The sequence below is a fragment of the Ornithorhynchus anatinus genome, chromosome 7 (assembly GCF_004115215.2).
Source record: "Ornithorhynchus anatinus isolate Pmale09 chromosome 7, mOrnAna1.pri.v4, whole genome shotgun sequence".
NCBI lineage: Eukaryota > Metazoa > Chordata > Mammalia > Monotremata > Ornithorhynchidae > Ornithorhynchus > Ornithorhynchus anatinus.
In genome coordinates this window covers 32,654,344-32,670,111 of record NC_041734.1, presented here as the reverse complement: position 1 = coordinate 32,670,111, position 15,768 = coordinate 32,654,344, and the positions used below count along the sequence as shown (strand labels likewise).

The window sequence follows — 15,768 nt, the reverse complement described above, 5'->3', positions numbered from 1 at the left end:
CTACCCCATTGCTTACAATGATGTTTGGCACATAGAAAATGCTTAACAAGTATCATAACCATTATTATTATTATTAGATGGATTAGCTCCATACAAGCTGAAGGTGAATAACGTTGAAGTGCTGTCCAGATTTTGGAGCAGTTACAACAGGGTCAACTAAAAATCCCAGTCAGTATCAAAAGGTTATGAACAACAATTAATCAATCGCTTTCCTTGAGTATTTACTATGAGCAGAGCACTGTACTAAGTGGGGAGAATACAACCTAACAGGGTTGGAAAATCTGTTCCCTGCCCATAACCCTTCCTCCTATCTCCCCCCGCTCCAGTCTATTCTTCACTCCGCTGCCCGGCTCATCTTCCTGCAGAAACGATCTGGGCATGTCACTCCCCTTCTTAAACAACTCCAGTGGTTGCCTATCAACCTCCGCTCCAAACAAAAACTCCTCACTCTAGGCTTCAAGGCTCTACATCACCTTGCCCCTTCCTACCTCTCCTCCCTTCTCTCTTTCTACCGCCCACCCCGCACGCTCCGCTCCTCTGCCACCCACCTCCTCACCTGTCCCTCGGTCTCGCCTATCCCGCCGTCGACCCCTGGGCCACGTCCTCCCGCGGTCCTGCAACGCCCTCCCTCCTCACCTCCGCCAAACTGATTCTCTTCCCCTCTTCAAAACCCTACTTAAAACTCACCTCCTCCAAGAGGCTTTCCCAGACTGAGCTCCTCTTCTCCCTCTACACCCTCTACCACCCCCCCTTTACTTCTCCGCAGCTAAACCCTCTTTTCCCCCTTTCCCTCTGCTCCTCCACGTCTCCCTTCTCATCCCCACAGCACTGTACTCGTCCGCTCAACTGTATATATTTCCATTACCCTATTTATTTTGTTAATGAATTGTACATTGCCTTGATTCTATTTAGTTGCCATTGTTTCTACGAGATGTTCTTCCCCTTGACTCTATTTATTGCCATTGTTCTCATCTGTCCATCTCCCCAGATTAGACTGTAAGCCCGTCAAACGGCAGGGACTGTCTCTATCTGTTGCCGACTTGTTCATCCCAAGCCCTTAGTACAGTGTTCTGCACATAGTAAGCGCTCAATAAATACTATTGAATGAATGAATGAATACAACTATCGGGGAAAGACAGAAATCAATATAAATAATATTAAGAGTAATAAACAACATGGACCACGAATGCATTCATCTTACCAGAACTAAAACAATATTCACGGCAAAAAGCTTTGCTGGGTGGAAGAATGACGGGAGAATAGGCAAAAACAGGATACAGGCAAAATCAGGATACATACGCAGTTGCTATGTAGAAACTAAAAGAAAGGCAGAATATGAGAAGCATTTATGGCCTAGGAGATGCAATGAAGCCTAGAGGATAGAGCATGGGCCTAGGAGTAAGAAGGACCTGGGTTCTAATTCTGATTCCACCACTTGACTGCTGTGTGACCTTGGGCAAGTCACTTCATTTCTCTGGGCCTCGGTTACCTCATCTGTAAAATTGGGGATTAAGACTATGTCTATCCTGAGTATCTTGTACCTATCCTAGTGCTTAGTACAGTGCCTGGCACATAGTAGGCCCTTAGCGAATACCATGAAAAAAAGAAAAAGAACAAATGATTCTCTAGGGGGTACAAATGATGTCAATGGATGCAATATAGCAGTGGACTATTGGAAAACCACCAAAGGAGATCATTTGTCTGATGAGCAGTTCTTCTTTAGTGAAGGCTATGCAAAGAACACAATACCAAGTGGCAGCTTTAAAAAATGAGAGAGACCCTGAGTGAGGAAAATACATCTGAGCAGTAAGGAACTACCTTTATGTGCATACAGCATGAAAGACAGTGTCAGTTACACATTAGCCTTTCCATCCTCATATGTTGTGGGTGGAATCTCACTGTCAATAGAATCAGCTTAGAAATGGAAAGACTACAGTTCATTTGTACATAGACTGCCAAAGATAGAATAACATTTATAAAGGCTCAGGATGATTATATTGAATTCTATGGTCATGATAGGAAACACATGTGCATACATTCACACACACAACACACACACACATATACTCATTTTTACATTACATATCAGTAGTTTCTCACAAAAAGCAGTCACCATGCTCCTGGTTTGGAACCTCAACAATTTACTTTATAACACCAAATGTTGTGACTATGCATTGATTAAGCACTGGATTGTGTACCACTTACTTTTGATACTCATCTGAGCCCCACTTACGCACATATCTTTACACTCTACTATTTCCCTTGTCCATAATTTCTTTTAATGTCTGTCTCCCGCTGTGGACTGTAAGCTCCTTGTGGGCAAGGATTGCATCTATCACCTCTGTTGAATTATACTGTCCCAAACACTTAGTACATTGTTCTGCACAAAGTAAGCACTCAGTAAATACCACTGATTGACTGATCAGTGATTGCCTGGATGAGAAATCATTTGGAAAACCTGGTGATGGCTTGGTACTATGCTGTTTCCCACAGGATTTCCTTCTAATGGATTTACAAGCCCCATTTCCTTCTCTCCACTTGGCATCTTCCCATTCCTCCAGATCATAAGCAGGTTGGTCCCATACTCATACTCCTACTAATAATAATAACAAGAATAAGAATGATGATAATAATGATTGTGATGAGAGAGACCCTGAGTGAGGAAAATACAACTGAGCAGTAAGGAACTACCTTTATGTGCATACAGCATGAAAGACAGTGTCAGTTACACATTAGCCTTTCCTCACTCTAGGCTTCAAGGCTCTCCATCACCTTGCCCCTTCCTACCTCTCCTCCTTTCTCTTTCTACCGCCCACCCCGCACGCTCCGCTCCTCTGCCGCCCACCTCCTCACCGTCCCTCGGTCTCGCCTATCCCGCCGTCAACCCCTGGGTCACGTCCTCCCGCGGTCCTGGAACACCCTCCCTCCTCACCTCTGCCAAACTGATTCTCTTTCCCTCTTCAAAACCCTACTTAAAACTCACCTCCTCCAAGAGGCCTTCCCAGACTGAGCTCCTCTTCTCCCTCTGCCATCCCCCCTTTACCTCTCCGCAGCTAAACCCTCATTTTCCCCTTTTCCCTCTTCTCCTCCACCTCTCCCTTCCCATCCCCACAGCACTGTACTCGTCCGCTCAACTGTATATATTTTCGTTACCCTATTTATTTTGCTAATGAATTGTACATCGCCTTGATTCTATTTAGTTGCCATTGTTTTTACGAGATGTTCTTCCCCTTGACTATGTTTATTGCCATTGTTCTTGTCTGTCCGTCTCCCCTGATTAGACTGTAAGCCCGTCAAACGGCAGGGACTGTCTCTATCTTTTGCCGACTTGTTCATCCCAAGCGCTTAGTACAGTGCTCTGCACATAGTAAGCGCTCAATAAATACTATTGAATGAATGAATTAGCCTTTCCACCCTCATATGTTATGGGTGGAATCTCACTGTCAATAGAATCAGCTTAGAAATGGAAAGACTACATTTCATTAAATGCTTACTACAAGCAAATCACGTTGGACAAAGTCCCTGTCCCACACGGGGCTGACAGTCACAATCCCCATTTTACAGATGAAGTAACTGAGGCAGAAAGAAATGAAGTGACTTGCCCAAGGTCACACAGCAGACAAGTGGGGGAGCCAGCATTAGAACTCAGGTCTTACTGATTCCCAGGCCTGTGCTCTATCCACTAGGCCATGCTGCTTCTCAACTCTAGAGGTTGCTGCATCTGTTTTCCTTCTCCTTCAGCTTTGTATCCCCATATTTCCTATTAATACAAAATATCACAAAAGGTAATTTCAATTAAAAAAAGCTCTCAAGAATCCATTTGTCAGTACTACATATGACTATATAAAGCTATACATTACATTTTAGCAAAATACCATTACAATAAAAACTCTTGAGAAATGTTTAATTTATGAGCAAATGTGCACCAGAATCTAACGTACACTCATATTCCCATAGGGTGGGCCGCAGGGATAGTACAATATTATCAATTTATAAAGTAAGACTATTTTCATCACAGAAGTAGACTCCAAATCCGTTAGAAATAAATAAATAAGATTTGTCCTGTGGAGAGGATGTGAGACTTCAATTATCAGTCGACAGGAGTTAAATAAGAACTCCTTGATATTATAATAAAGTCAAGGAACATGTTAACAATTAAGGTTGATCAACTTATAACAAACAGGCAGCTAATTGCTTTGTGCCAGGAACACAAAGGTAATATATGTCTAGAGTCCAAAGAAAGGGAAGTAGAGAGAGATGTCAACTGTGCAGTTTTACTATGAGGTAGAAATCACACAAGTTCTAACACGTTAGGGAACTATGGGTTCCAAAGATAATTGCAAGATAAACATAAACTATCTGAAATATATTTTTGTGAACATACATACGCTCATCTATCCTTCATGACATCATGCTTACCTTCACAACAACTCTACCACAGAGTTCAAGGCACTCAATCAGCTCACCTCCTCCTCCCTCACCTTGCTAATTCTCTACTACAACTCAATCAACCCACATACTTTGCTTCTAGATTGCCAAACTAATCTCTGTACCTTGATTTTATCTACTATTTTTAATGGTATTTGTTGAGCACTTACTATGTGCCAGGCACTGTACTATGTGCTGGGGTAGATACAAGCTAATCGGGTTGGACGCAGTCCATATCTCATGCGGGGCCCAAAGTCTTAATCCCCATTTTACAGATGAGGTAACTGAGGCACAGAGAAGTTAAGTGAGTTGCCCAAGGTCACATGACAGACAAGTAACGGAGCATTGATTAGAATCCAGGTCCTCTGACTGAGGCCTGGACTCTTCTTACTGGTCATGCTTCTTCTTATCTTCTATCTTATAGACCTCTTGCTCACACCCACCCTCTCCCTTCATATCTTCTATCTTGTAGACCTCTTGCTCACACCCTCCCTCTCCCTTCATATCCCACAGACCTTAAATCTCCCTACGTTCAAAACCCTTCTAAAATCATATCTCCTCCAGGAGGCCTTCTCCCTCCCCATTGCCTTTATGCTTGGATCTGTAACCTTTAAGCACTTGATATCAATACATGTTCAGCCCCAGCCTACCTGTAATTTATTTTAATATCTATCTTCCCTTCTATACTGTAAACTCCTTGTGGTCAGGGATCATGTCTACCAACTCTATTAAATGGTACTCTATTAAAATGTCCTAAATACTTAGTACATTGCTCTACACACAGTTAGGATTCTATAAATACCGTTGATCCTACAATGCTGGGTTTATTACGTTTTTCCATTTTAATCAGGGAAACAGACAGGCCTAAGGGAAAGAGCATGGGCCTGCGAGTCAGAGGACCTGGATTCTAACTCTGACTTCACCACTTATCTACTGTGTGGCCTTGGGCAAGCCACTTCATTTCTCTGTACCTTGTCTGTAAAATGGAGATTAAATCCCCCCTCCTACTTAGACTATAAATCCCATGTGGAAGATAGACTATGTCCAGCCTGATTAATTTGTATCATGTCTTGTCTTATGCTGTTGAGTCATCTCTGACCCATTGTGACTCCATGGACACATCTCTCTCAGAATGCCAAACCTCCATCTGCCATCGTTCTGGTAGTGGATCCATAGAGTATTCTTGGTCAAAATATGGAAGTGGTTTACCAAGCTTAAAGCAGCGTGGCTTACTGGATAGAGCATGGGACTGGAAGTCAAAAGGTCATGGGTTCTAATCTCAGCTACACCACATCTGCTGTGTGACCTTGGGCAAGTCACTTCACTTCTCTGGGCCTCAATTATCACATCTGACAAATGGGGATAAGAGTGTGAGCCCTTTGTGGGACAGGGACTTTGTCCAATCTTACTTGAATCTACCTCACTGCTTAGAACAGTGCTTGGCACATAGTAAGCACTTAACAAGTTATTAGGAGAAGCAGTATGGCATAGTGGATAGAGTTCGGGCCTGGGAGTCAGAACGTCATGGGTTCTAATCCTGGTTCCACCACCTGTCTGCTATGTGATCTTGGGTGAGTCATTTCACTTCTCTGGGCCTCAGTTACCTCATCTGTAAAATGGGGATTGAGACTGCAAGCCCCATGTGGGACAGGAACTGTGTCCAACCTGATTTGATCGTATCCACCCCAGTGCTTAGTACTTAGTGCTTAGTGCTTAGTACTTAGTACAGTGCTTGGCACATAGTAAGCACATAACAAATATCAGCGTGGCTCAGTGGAAAGAGCACAGGCTTTGGAGTCAGAGGTCATGAGTTCGAATCCCAGCTCGGCCGCTTGTCAGCTGTGTGACTTTGGGCAAGTCACTTAACTTCTTGGTGCCTCAGTTACCTCATCTGTAAAATGAAGATTAAGACTGTGAGCCCCATGTGGGACAACCTGATTTCCCTGTGTCTACCCCAGAGCTTAGAACAGTGCTTGGCGCATAGTAAGCGCTTAACAAATACCAACATTATTATTATTAATAATAAATATCATAATTATTATTATTTGCCCTCTTTCACACAGTAAACGTGAGTCTCCATTCTCGAATTTTCCCTGTGCCACTGCTGCCCAGCACAGGTGAGTTTTGACTGGTAGCAGATTGCCTTCTATTCACTAGCCATTGGCCAAGCTAGGAATGGAATGGGTATACTTCTGCTTGACTCTCCCTCCTGCAGCCAAGACTGGTGGAGTACTGGAAACTCTCCAGGCGCCATCCTGAGAGGGGGATCTTGCATCTAACCCAGTGCTTACTGTAATATTGGCATATAGTAAGTGCTTAACATATACCATAATTATTACCCTGTGTCAGATGCAGGGCATGTGCACACACACTCATGCACACAGAGTTTCTTCTGATAAAGTGGTGGGCTGTATCCAGACACATACCCCATTTTGAAAAAACATTCCCTGATTCTGCCATCCTGTTCTATGCAGAATGGGTAGTATGGAGCAACTGACTGCATGCAAAAAAAGCAGGTGGTAGAAAAGATGAAACACTGGAACCACAGATGCAAATATGACGATATTTAGAGTTGTCCTTTGGTTCCATGTTGATGCTGCTGATGGTCAAGTTAGAACCACGGGTGGGATTGAAAAACAGACTCCCTTGCATATTATGCCATCAATCAATCAGTGATATTTACTGAGTGCTTACTGGGTATGATACAATATGGTAGATAAGACCCCTGCCCTCAAGAAACTTACAGTGCAATGCACATGATATAAAATAGTGCTGCTTTTCTTAACCCCTTGTCATTTGGGGTGAGCATTGTTCAGGCACCAGAGGCTAACAGGAGAAAGATAGTGTCCTACTATAAGCAGGCCAGAAGCCAGAGTAGGTCTGGCAGCACATGGTAGGTAATCATTTGTGTTGATTCTTCCACGCTCTTGCCTGTTTCCTCAGTGCCCAGTAAGTACATATGGAGAGACAGTGGGTAAGGAGAAAGGGTGCAGTCCAAGGTATTGGAACAGAATATCTCCATGACTTGAAGAGCATCAGACAGCTCATGCCCTGACCCATTTTGTAAGTTAACTCTATAACATGTACGTATGTTACGAATGTCATGTATATAGCAATAGTATTTATAGATCATAATTAATAAAAATTATGGTACTTGTTAAGCTATTACTGTGTGTCAAGCACTGTTCTAAGCACTGTGGTAGATACAAGTTAATCAGGTTGGACAAAGTCTCTTCATCATATGGGACTCACAGTCTTAATCCCCATTTTACAGACGAGGTAAGTGAGGCCCAGAGAAGTTTAGTGATTTAATCAAGGTCACGCAACAGACATGTGGAAGAGCAAGGATTTCATTCCAGGTCCTTCTGACTCCCAAACCTGTGGTATATCCACTAAGCCACACTGCTTCTCCAAGTAAGCACTTGGGCGAGCACAACTGAATTAGTGGACACGACCCCTGCCCTCAAGGGGCTTACAATCTAGCAGTGGAGACAAATATGAAAATACCCTGACAACAGGAAGAAATAAAAGTATAAAACTATATATGTATATATATACATATATATAAGTGATATGCTGGACGGAGCTGGGAGAGTGAGAATCTAAATGCTTAGGTGACTTGGAAAGGCTGAAGATGTAGTTAGGAAGGATTTGAGATTGGGAGATGAGTGATTAATCAGGGAAGGCTTCCTGGAAAATTTCACAAGAACTAAGATGGGGAAAGCAGTGGTCTACCAGATGTGGAAGGGAAGGGGAGTTCCAAACAGGAGGGAGCATGTGAGTACGAGTTTGGCAATGGGGAATACGAGAACAAGGCACAGCATATAGGTTAGCTTGAGGGGAATGAAGTGTGTGAGCTCAGGTGTAGTAGGAGGAGAGAGAGGATAGGTAGTGGGGAAGAGAGCTAACTGACTGCCTTAAAACTCATGATCAGAAGTTTCTATTTGATGAGAAGAGAAGTAGGGCAATCCCTTGAAGGTTTCTGAGGAGTGGGATGAAGTGCACAGAATGGCATTTTAGAAAAATGGCCCAAGCAGTGGAGTGAAGGATGGGCTGGAGAGAGAAGAGAATGGCAGTAGGAATATCGTGAGGAAGCAGATGCTGTTGTCTCGTTGGGGCAGGACAAGTACCTGGATATAAATTTTACCAGTTTCTCAGAGAGACTGATTCAAGGAACAAGCTTCTGTTTATGAAGGGTTTTGAGTCCTCTGGAGAAAAATACTACATACTGGTAAAGATTCAATAATATTTCAATTATGTTTTCTTTTAAAGCTTGGATTCCTGCTGACTACCACATTTATACTTCTGTTATAATCCCCTGTACCATGCAAATTTTTAAAAAAACAAAAACAAACGACCCAAACAACAACTTCTTTGACACAGAACCCCAAATCAGGGGTGGTACAACATTTATTTTTTGCTACTTCAGGGATTTAGCCTTTGAGAAGGGCCTAATGATATTTTCAAATTTCTGAATTCGCCAATACAATTTGACTGCTCTTAAGTACACTGGAAATCTGGTTGTATCTTGCCCTAGCCCAAAGATTATGAAATTGGATACTTCTTTGAAAGTTATTGGCCTTGGTTGTGGGTCACACAAAACAATCACTCAGTTCCCTGATGGTATCAGTTGCATCAAATGAAGGGGCTAGAAACTTGAAAGGACTGGCTCTTCAATCCACAGGAAATACCCTTCCTTTCTGCCACACCTGTGCCCTAACAATTGCCAGGTTGTGAAGAGGGACTGGATCAGGTTCAGCAAACAGATCTCCTTCACTTCTTGAACTGTACACAAGATGAGGAAGCTTTGAAGTGTAGGAATCCAGAAGTAACATATACATGATGACCTTGCACCCACAGCTCTGTGATCTAGACTGGAAAGATGGCCAGGCTGTACTAAGTGGGCTGGATGTCACAATTAATTTCCCAATTTTAATTGGAGCAGGTCATTGATTAAACTTGAAAGAACAGAAATATCAAGCACTGCTTTGTTTAACACACAAACTGGTGAGGATTTTCTTCCAACAGATACGTTGATATGAAGGTGTAAGAATACTTAAATATTTACACCCATAAATATAGCCAGTGTCCACACAGACATATTAAAGCGGTGCACGATCCTTGCACAGTGCACTGCACACATTTTGGTTAAATGGTAAGCATATAAAGTATCCCAACTCCCCACACCAGAAATATCTTAGGAAACAGAAAGAGCTGACTTTATTCACAGCTACTGCTGTGAGTGCATCCATCTCTCCTGCTGCTTATGAATTTCACTAACATGCTGTTAATGACTAATGACTCCAGCAGAAGTTTTACAGAGATTTTAATGTGAAGGTAAACTTTCTCCACACCTCCATCAAGGGTAAAAATTACAATAGAGCCCAGTATCTAAGAAGAGGAAAGAGGAGAGTAGTGTTAGAGCATCATTTACTCTAAATGAATGATTTAAACATTTATCTATCAAACTATCAAAATTGTTAAAAAAAAAAAAAGACGGCACTAAGGTTCATGGAAATCAGTGGAATCTTGACATATGAGAGGTTGTTACAACCAGACCCTTCACTTCTGACAAACTATTACTAACATGGAAAATCAAACATGTTTTAACAGCTTTTAAGTATCTGTCAAGTGTCCATTGTTTGAGCTACAAAGACACCATAGTTTTCTTTCTTTCTAGAGATATCTTTGCCAGCTGATAATTTTAGAATAAGGAAAGTGGCAAAGTATTGGTGTTTCCTGAATAGCAATGACCCTGGCGTTATTACTCTGTGATATTCTCTTGAAAGTCTGATGTAGGGAAGTGACAGTATTCTGAAGCAATCCTGGGAAGAAACAGTTAATTTGGTTCTATTAAAAAATGTGAAATTTCTTTAGGGTTACAGGAACAGTTACTTTTAATATTATGAGGAAATAATGGCTGGGTTTGCTTGGGCAAATCTAGGGGTAGGTTGAAAAATGATTCTATTTAGTTGCCATTGTTTTTATGAGATGTTCTTACCCTTGACTCTATTTATTGCCATTGCTCTTGTCTGCCTGTCTCCCCCATTAGACTGTAAGCCCGTCAAACGGCAGGGACTGTCTTTATCTGTTGCTGACTTGTTTATTCCAAGCACTTAGTACAGTGCTCTGCACATAGTAAGCGCTCAATAAATACTATTGAATGAATGAATGAAACATCAGAGTCAACATTTCCTCTTCTGATTCCTATAGCTGGTCAGCTTTGAAATGCAATTCCTCATTACAGGGTTCAATAGTATTAGGGGGTGAGATGGAGCAGTCAGAGAGCTGTCCCCACATCTGTGTATCAATCCGTGGCTTAGTGGAAAGATCCGGGGCTTGGGAGTCAGAGGTCGTGGATTCTAATCCCGCTCCGCCACTTGTAAGATGTTTGAATTTGGGCATGTCAGTTAACTTCTCTGTGTCTCAGTTACCTCATCTGTAAAATGGGGATTAAGACTGTGAGCCCCTCGTGGGACAACCTGATTACCTTGTATCTACCCCAGCGCTTAGAACAGTTCTTGGTACATAGCAAACAGTTAAATACCATTATTATTATTACACGCAGAGCCTTGTACTAAGTGCTTGGGAGAGAACAATACAACAGAATTAGCAGACATGTTCCCTGCCCAAGAGTTTACAGTCTAGAGGGGGAGACTTTAATATGAATAAGTAACTTATACAATTTAAAGATCGTACCTAAGTGCAGTGGGGTTGGGAATCTTCCAGAGCCTTTAAAGAATAGCCCTGGAATCCATATGATCAATCACTGCTTCCCCGCTCCCTCCCCTCCAGGCTCCCATACTGCTGCCTGCCAGTTCTGACATCCCTGATGTGGGGTCCCTTAGACTGTAAACTCGTTAAGGGCAGGGAATGTGTCTGTTTATTGTTCTATTTTAGAGTGCTCTGCACACAATAAGCGCTCAATAAATACCACTGAATGAATGAATGAATCTGGGCTGAGGCTCCAGATGCTGCCTGATACGGAAGTGCTGAGGTCAAGGTCTTGTGGAGGAGAGGAGAAGGGGACAACATCTTATCTTTAAGGCTCAATTTTTACTAACATTTGCCTGGGGGCTAATTTCAAGAATGCTTTTTACAGATTTGGGCAAAATATCACAATAAATAGACCTGACTACCCATCCAGTGTTACTGAATTACTGAGAAGCAGTGTGATCTAATAGAAAGAGCCCGGACCTGGGAGTCAGAGGGCCTGGGTTCTAATCCTGATGCCATTTGTCTCCTGAGTAATCTTGGGCAAGTCACTTCACTTCTCTGGGCCTCATTTATCTCATCTGTAAAATGAGTCAAGGACTGAGCCCAACCCAATCATCTTGTATTTACTACAGTACTTAGTATATGTGCCCAGCACAAATGGTTAACATATACCATAATTATTATTGTTATTATTTCTGAGCCAGCCAAGTGATCATCTGTTTTACACAGCACATGCATTTTGCCTGAACCACTGAGGGGGAGGGGCCCATGTCTAATTTCTCACCTGCCTATTATTTCAATCAATCACATTTACTCAGTGCTTAATATGTGCAGAACATTGTACTACGCGCTTGGGAAAGTACAATATAATACTTTCCCTGCCCACAACAAGCTTTCTACCTAGAGGGACAAGCTTCCTGTCACTTAGTACAGGACTCTGTAAACAGTAAGCACTTAATACAAAATACCACTGCTACTACTATTAGGACAGAAAGAATATGATGCTCAATAGTCGCTTAATGTTAGCACTAACAACAGACCCATACCTGAAAGTAACTGCAGAGAGCAGAAGCTCAGGTCAGGGGTAAGAAGGCAAGTTAATAGAAATTGAAGCATTCAGAGTACTAGCCTTATGCTGCAGATGCCTGTTGTGATTATTGGTGTGACTATTAGAATTATTAACTATTAGCATTCTTATGCATGGACAGTGAAGGTGGTCCTTTCAGAGTTAGCTGGAAGGCATATATCAAGTACTCTGAACAATTATCCTCAGCTAACATGTAAATGGGATTAGCAGCAAATAAAACTCCTTAGCACAAAAGAACATGTAATAAATAGGAAACAGGCTGGGGAGCCTAAGTGCAGTCTCGTGCCAGGATTAGGAGATTTCTTGAGGTCTTCTTCCTCTAATACTTCACCATACTACCTACCTTTCTTCAGTGTTACTCTTTTTATTTTTTATGGCATTTAAGTGCTTATGTGCCAGGTATGGTAAAAGGTGTTAGGGTAAAAACAAGGTAATCAGGTTGGACACAGTTCAGGTCCCACATTAATTCATTCAATAGTATTTATTGAGTGCTTACTATGTGCACAGCACTGTACTAAGCCCTTGGAATGAACAAGTCGGCAACAGATAGAGACAGTCCCTGCCGTGTGACGGGCTTACAGTCTAATCTGGGGAGACGGACAGATGAGAACAATGGCAATAAATAGAGTCAAGGGGAAGAACATCTCGTAAAAACAATGGCAACTAAATAGAATCAAGGCAATGTACAATTCATTAACAAAATAAATAGGGTAATGGAAATATATACAGTTGAGCGGACGAGTACAGTGCTGTGGGGATGGGAAGGGAGAGGGGGAGGAGCAGAGGGAAAGGGGGAAAAGAGGGTTTAGCTGCAGAGAGGTAAAGGGGGGGTGGTAGAGGGAGTAGAGGGAGAAGAGGAGCTCAGTCTGGGAAGGCCTCTTGGAGGAGGTGAGTTTTAAGTCACAGTCTTAATCCTCATTTTACAGATGAGGTAACGACTCAAATTCTTCTGTCTCCCAAGCTTGTGCTTTATCCATTATGCCCAAATGCTTCTTGAGATCAGCAGAAACCAATAAAAGGCAAGAAAAGTCTTAAGGGAACGGCGAGGGCAGATAGTGTGCTATAGTTTTAAGAAAAAAGGGAAAACAAGGGAATGTCCTCATTTTATCACGTTATCCATTGGTATATTTAACTACTGTGTTAGCCTCCTTGCTGACCTCCTCCCTGCCTCTATCTCTCCCCAATCCAGTCCTTATGTCACCCTGTTGCCCAGGTCATTTTTCTAAAACAAAATTTAGTCCATGACTCTCCATTCTTCCCCATTCCTCAAGAACTTCCAGTAGTTGCCCATCTATCTCCGCATGAAACAGAAACTCCTTACCATTGTCTTTAAAGCACTCAATCAGCTTTCCCTTAGAGACTACCTTACCTCTATGAATTCCTAGTCAACCCAGCTTGTTCACTTTGCTCCTCTAATGCCATCCTACTCACTGTACCTCGATATCATCTAAATTGTTGCCGACTCATTGCCCACATCCTCCCTTTGGACTGAACTTTTTTTAGAAAAATGATCCAGGCAACAGAGTGAAATATTGCAAAGGAGTGAAGAGAGATAGAAGGCAGGGAAGTCAATGAAGAGGCTGATGCAGTAGTCAAGGCAGGATATGATGGGGTCTTGGATCATTGTGGTAGCAGTTTAGTGGAGAGGAAATGGTGTATTCTAGAGAGGTTGTGAAGGTAGAAACAAAAGGGTTTCATGACAGACTGAATGTGTGGGTTGAATGATACAGATGAGTTGAGGATATTGTCAAAATTACAGAGAGTGGTGGTGCTGTCTATAGTGATAGAAAATAATACTTACTAAGTACTTAGTAGATAGGGAACACCCAAGTTAAGCACTGGGATAATTACAATGTAAGCAGATTAATTAGACCTGTCCCTATGCAGAAAAGGCTCAATCTTGTTTGGGGATTGTTTGATATAGAAAAAAGAAACATTAGATGAGATTTAGTAACTGCCTTAAAGCATCTGAAGAGTTTATCTGAAGATGATGCTAAACTGCTCTAGACTGTAAGCTTGTAGTGGGCAGGCAATGTGTATGCTATATTGTTATATTGTACTCTCCCTAGCACTTAGTACAATGCTCTGCACACAGTAAGCGCTCTATAAAAATAATTGACTGACTGCTCATGTCTATAAGAGAATATTGGCTTAAATAAGACAGGGGAGATTTGGGTTGGAAGAATCGCCTGACTGGTAGAGGAATAAACCCTGGGAATCTCCATTCATGGAGATGTTCAAGAAATAACCACTGCCTAATTCATCTATTCAATCACTACTTCCCTTTAGGAACAGGACTGGACCAGTGGTAGTAGCAGCAGTGGTATGTCCTGAGTGGCTACTGGTGTCAAGCACCTAGTGGTTGGGAAAGTACAACGGAAGCACGAGGCATAATCCCTACTCACAAGAAGCTAATACTTTACTCTAGACTGTAAGTTCCTTTTGGGCAGGGAATGTATCCACTAATTCTGTTGTTTTGTACTCTCTCCCAAGTGCTTAACACAGTGATCTTCACATAGTAAGCACTCGATAAATACCACTGATTGGGTTGATATTATAACAAGGGAGACAGGTACTGAAATATTTAAAAACAAGGTCTCTAGAGATCTATTATTCCTTGGTGAATGAATGAATCAATCCTATTTATTGAGCACTCAATGTATGCAGAGCACTATAATAAGTGCTTGGGAAAGTGCAATACAGATGTAGACATTATCGCTGCCCTCATATTCATTGTATTTGGGTGATTTTCTTGAGCCCTTAAACTCCTTTCATTTTCTTTTGAGTTTCAACTTCAAAATGAACTTTAAAAAATGTGAGAAACTACTAGACCTATTTTAATTTCACATTACAGCTAGTAGTTTAAAAAATAGCAATAGCTACAAGGAAACTAAAATCTAACCTGGGGTAGACATCTGCCTCAGTCAATCAATCAATGGTATTTATTGAGTGCTTACTGTTTGCAGAGTACCATACCAAGAGTTTGGGAGAATATAATAGAGTTGGTAGGCAGGATCCCTGCCCTCAAGGAACTTTGTCTAGTGGGGACACAAACATTAAGGTAAATTACAGGTAGGGCAAAGCAACAGAGTAATAGTTTAAATTTAAAAATGCTGTGTTGGGATGGGAGTGGAATCAATATTAAGGTGTTTAGGGGTTTGGATTTAAGGGCATAGGTAATGCAGGAGGGAAGGAAAATAAGGTGGGGAGATGAGATTAGTTTAGGGAAGGCTCCTTGCAGCAGATACTATTTTAGTAAGGCTTTGAAGGAGAGTGGTGATCTGTTGGCTATGAGGAGGAGGGAGTTCCAGGCAGAATAAGAAAAATTCCAGCCCTTTGCCACTGAACCAATTTTCTCAAACCCCCTGCTCTTTCTTCTTGGAATTTTGATGCCGATGGCACATATTCTCTGAGATTTTTTTTCCCAGGTCTAGGATTTCACAGGTTTTGCAAGGGTTTTGCACTATTTTCTTCTCCACACAAATGTGAACACTGGTCAATCAGGAGTGTGGGTAGAAAAAGGAGTGGGCTTGCAG

At 42.0% G+C, this 15,768-nt stretch overlaps 1 protein-coding gene and 1 non-coding gene across 8 annotated transcripts in view; both read right to left on the bottom strand.

Annotated features, from left to right (window-relative positions):
- The window catches only part of AGAP1 (ArfGAP with GTPase domain, ankyrin repeat and PH domain 1), a 757,099-nt gene that overhangs the window by 154,441 nt on the left and 586,890 nt on the right, over positions 1-15,768 (bottom strand). The window lies entirely within an intron of this gene.
- On the bottom strand, positions 6,556-6,693 carry LOC114813454. The gene has a single exon (XR_003761174.1). It is a non-coding gene; the product is annotated as a small nucleolar RNA SNORA7 (small nucleolar RNA).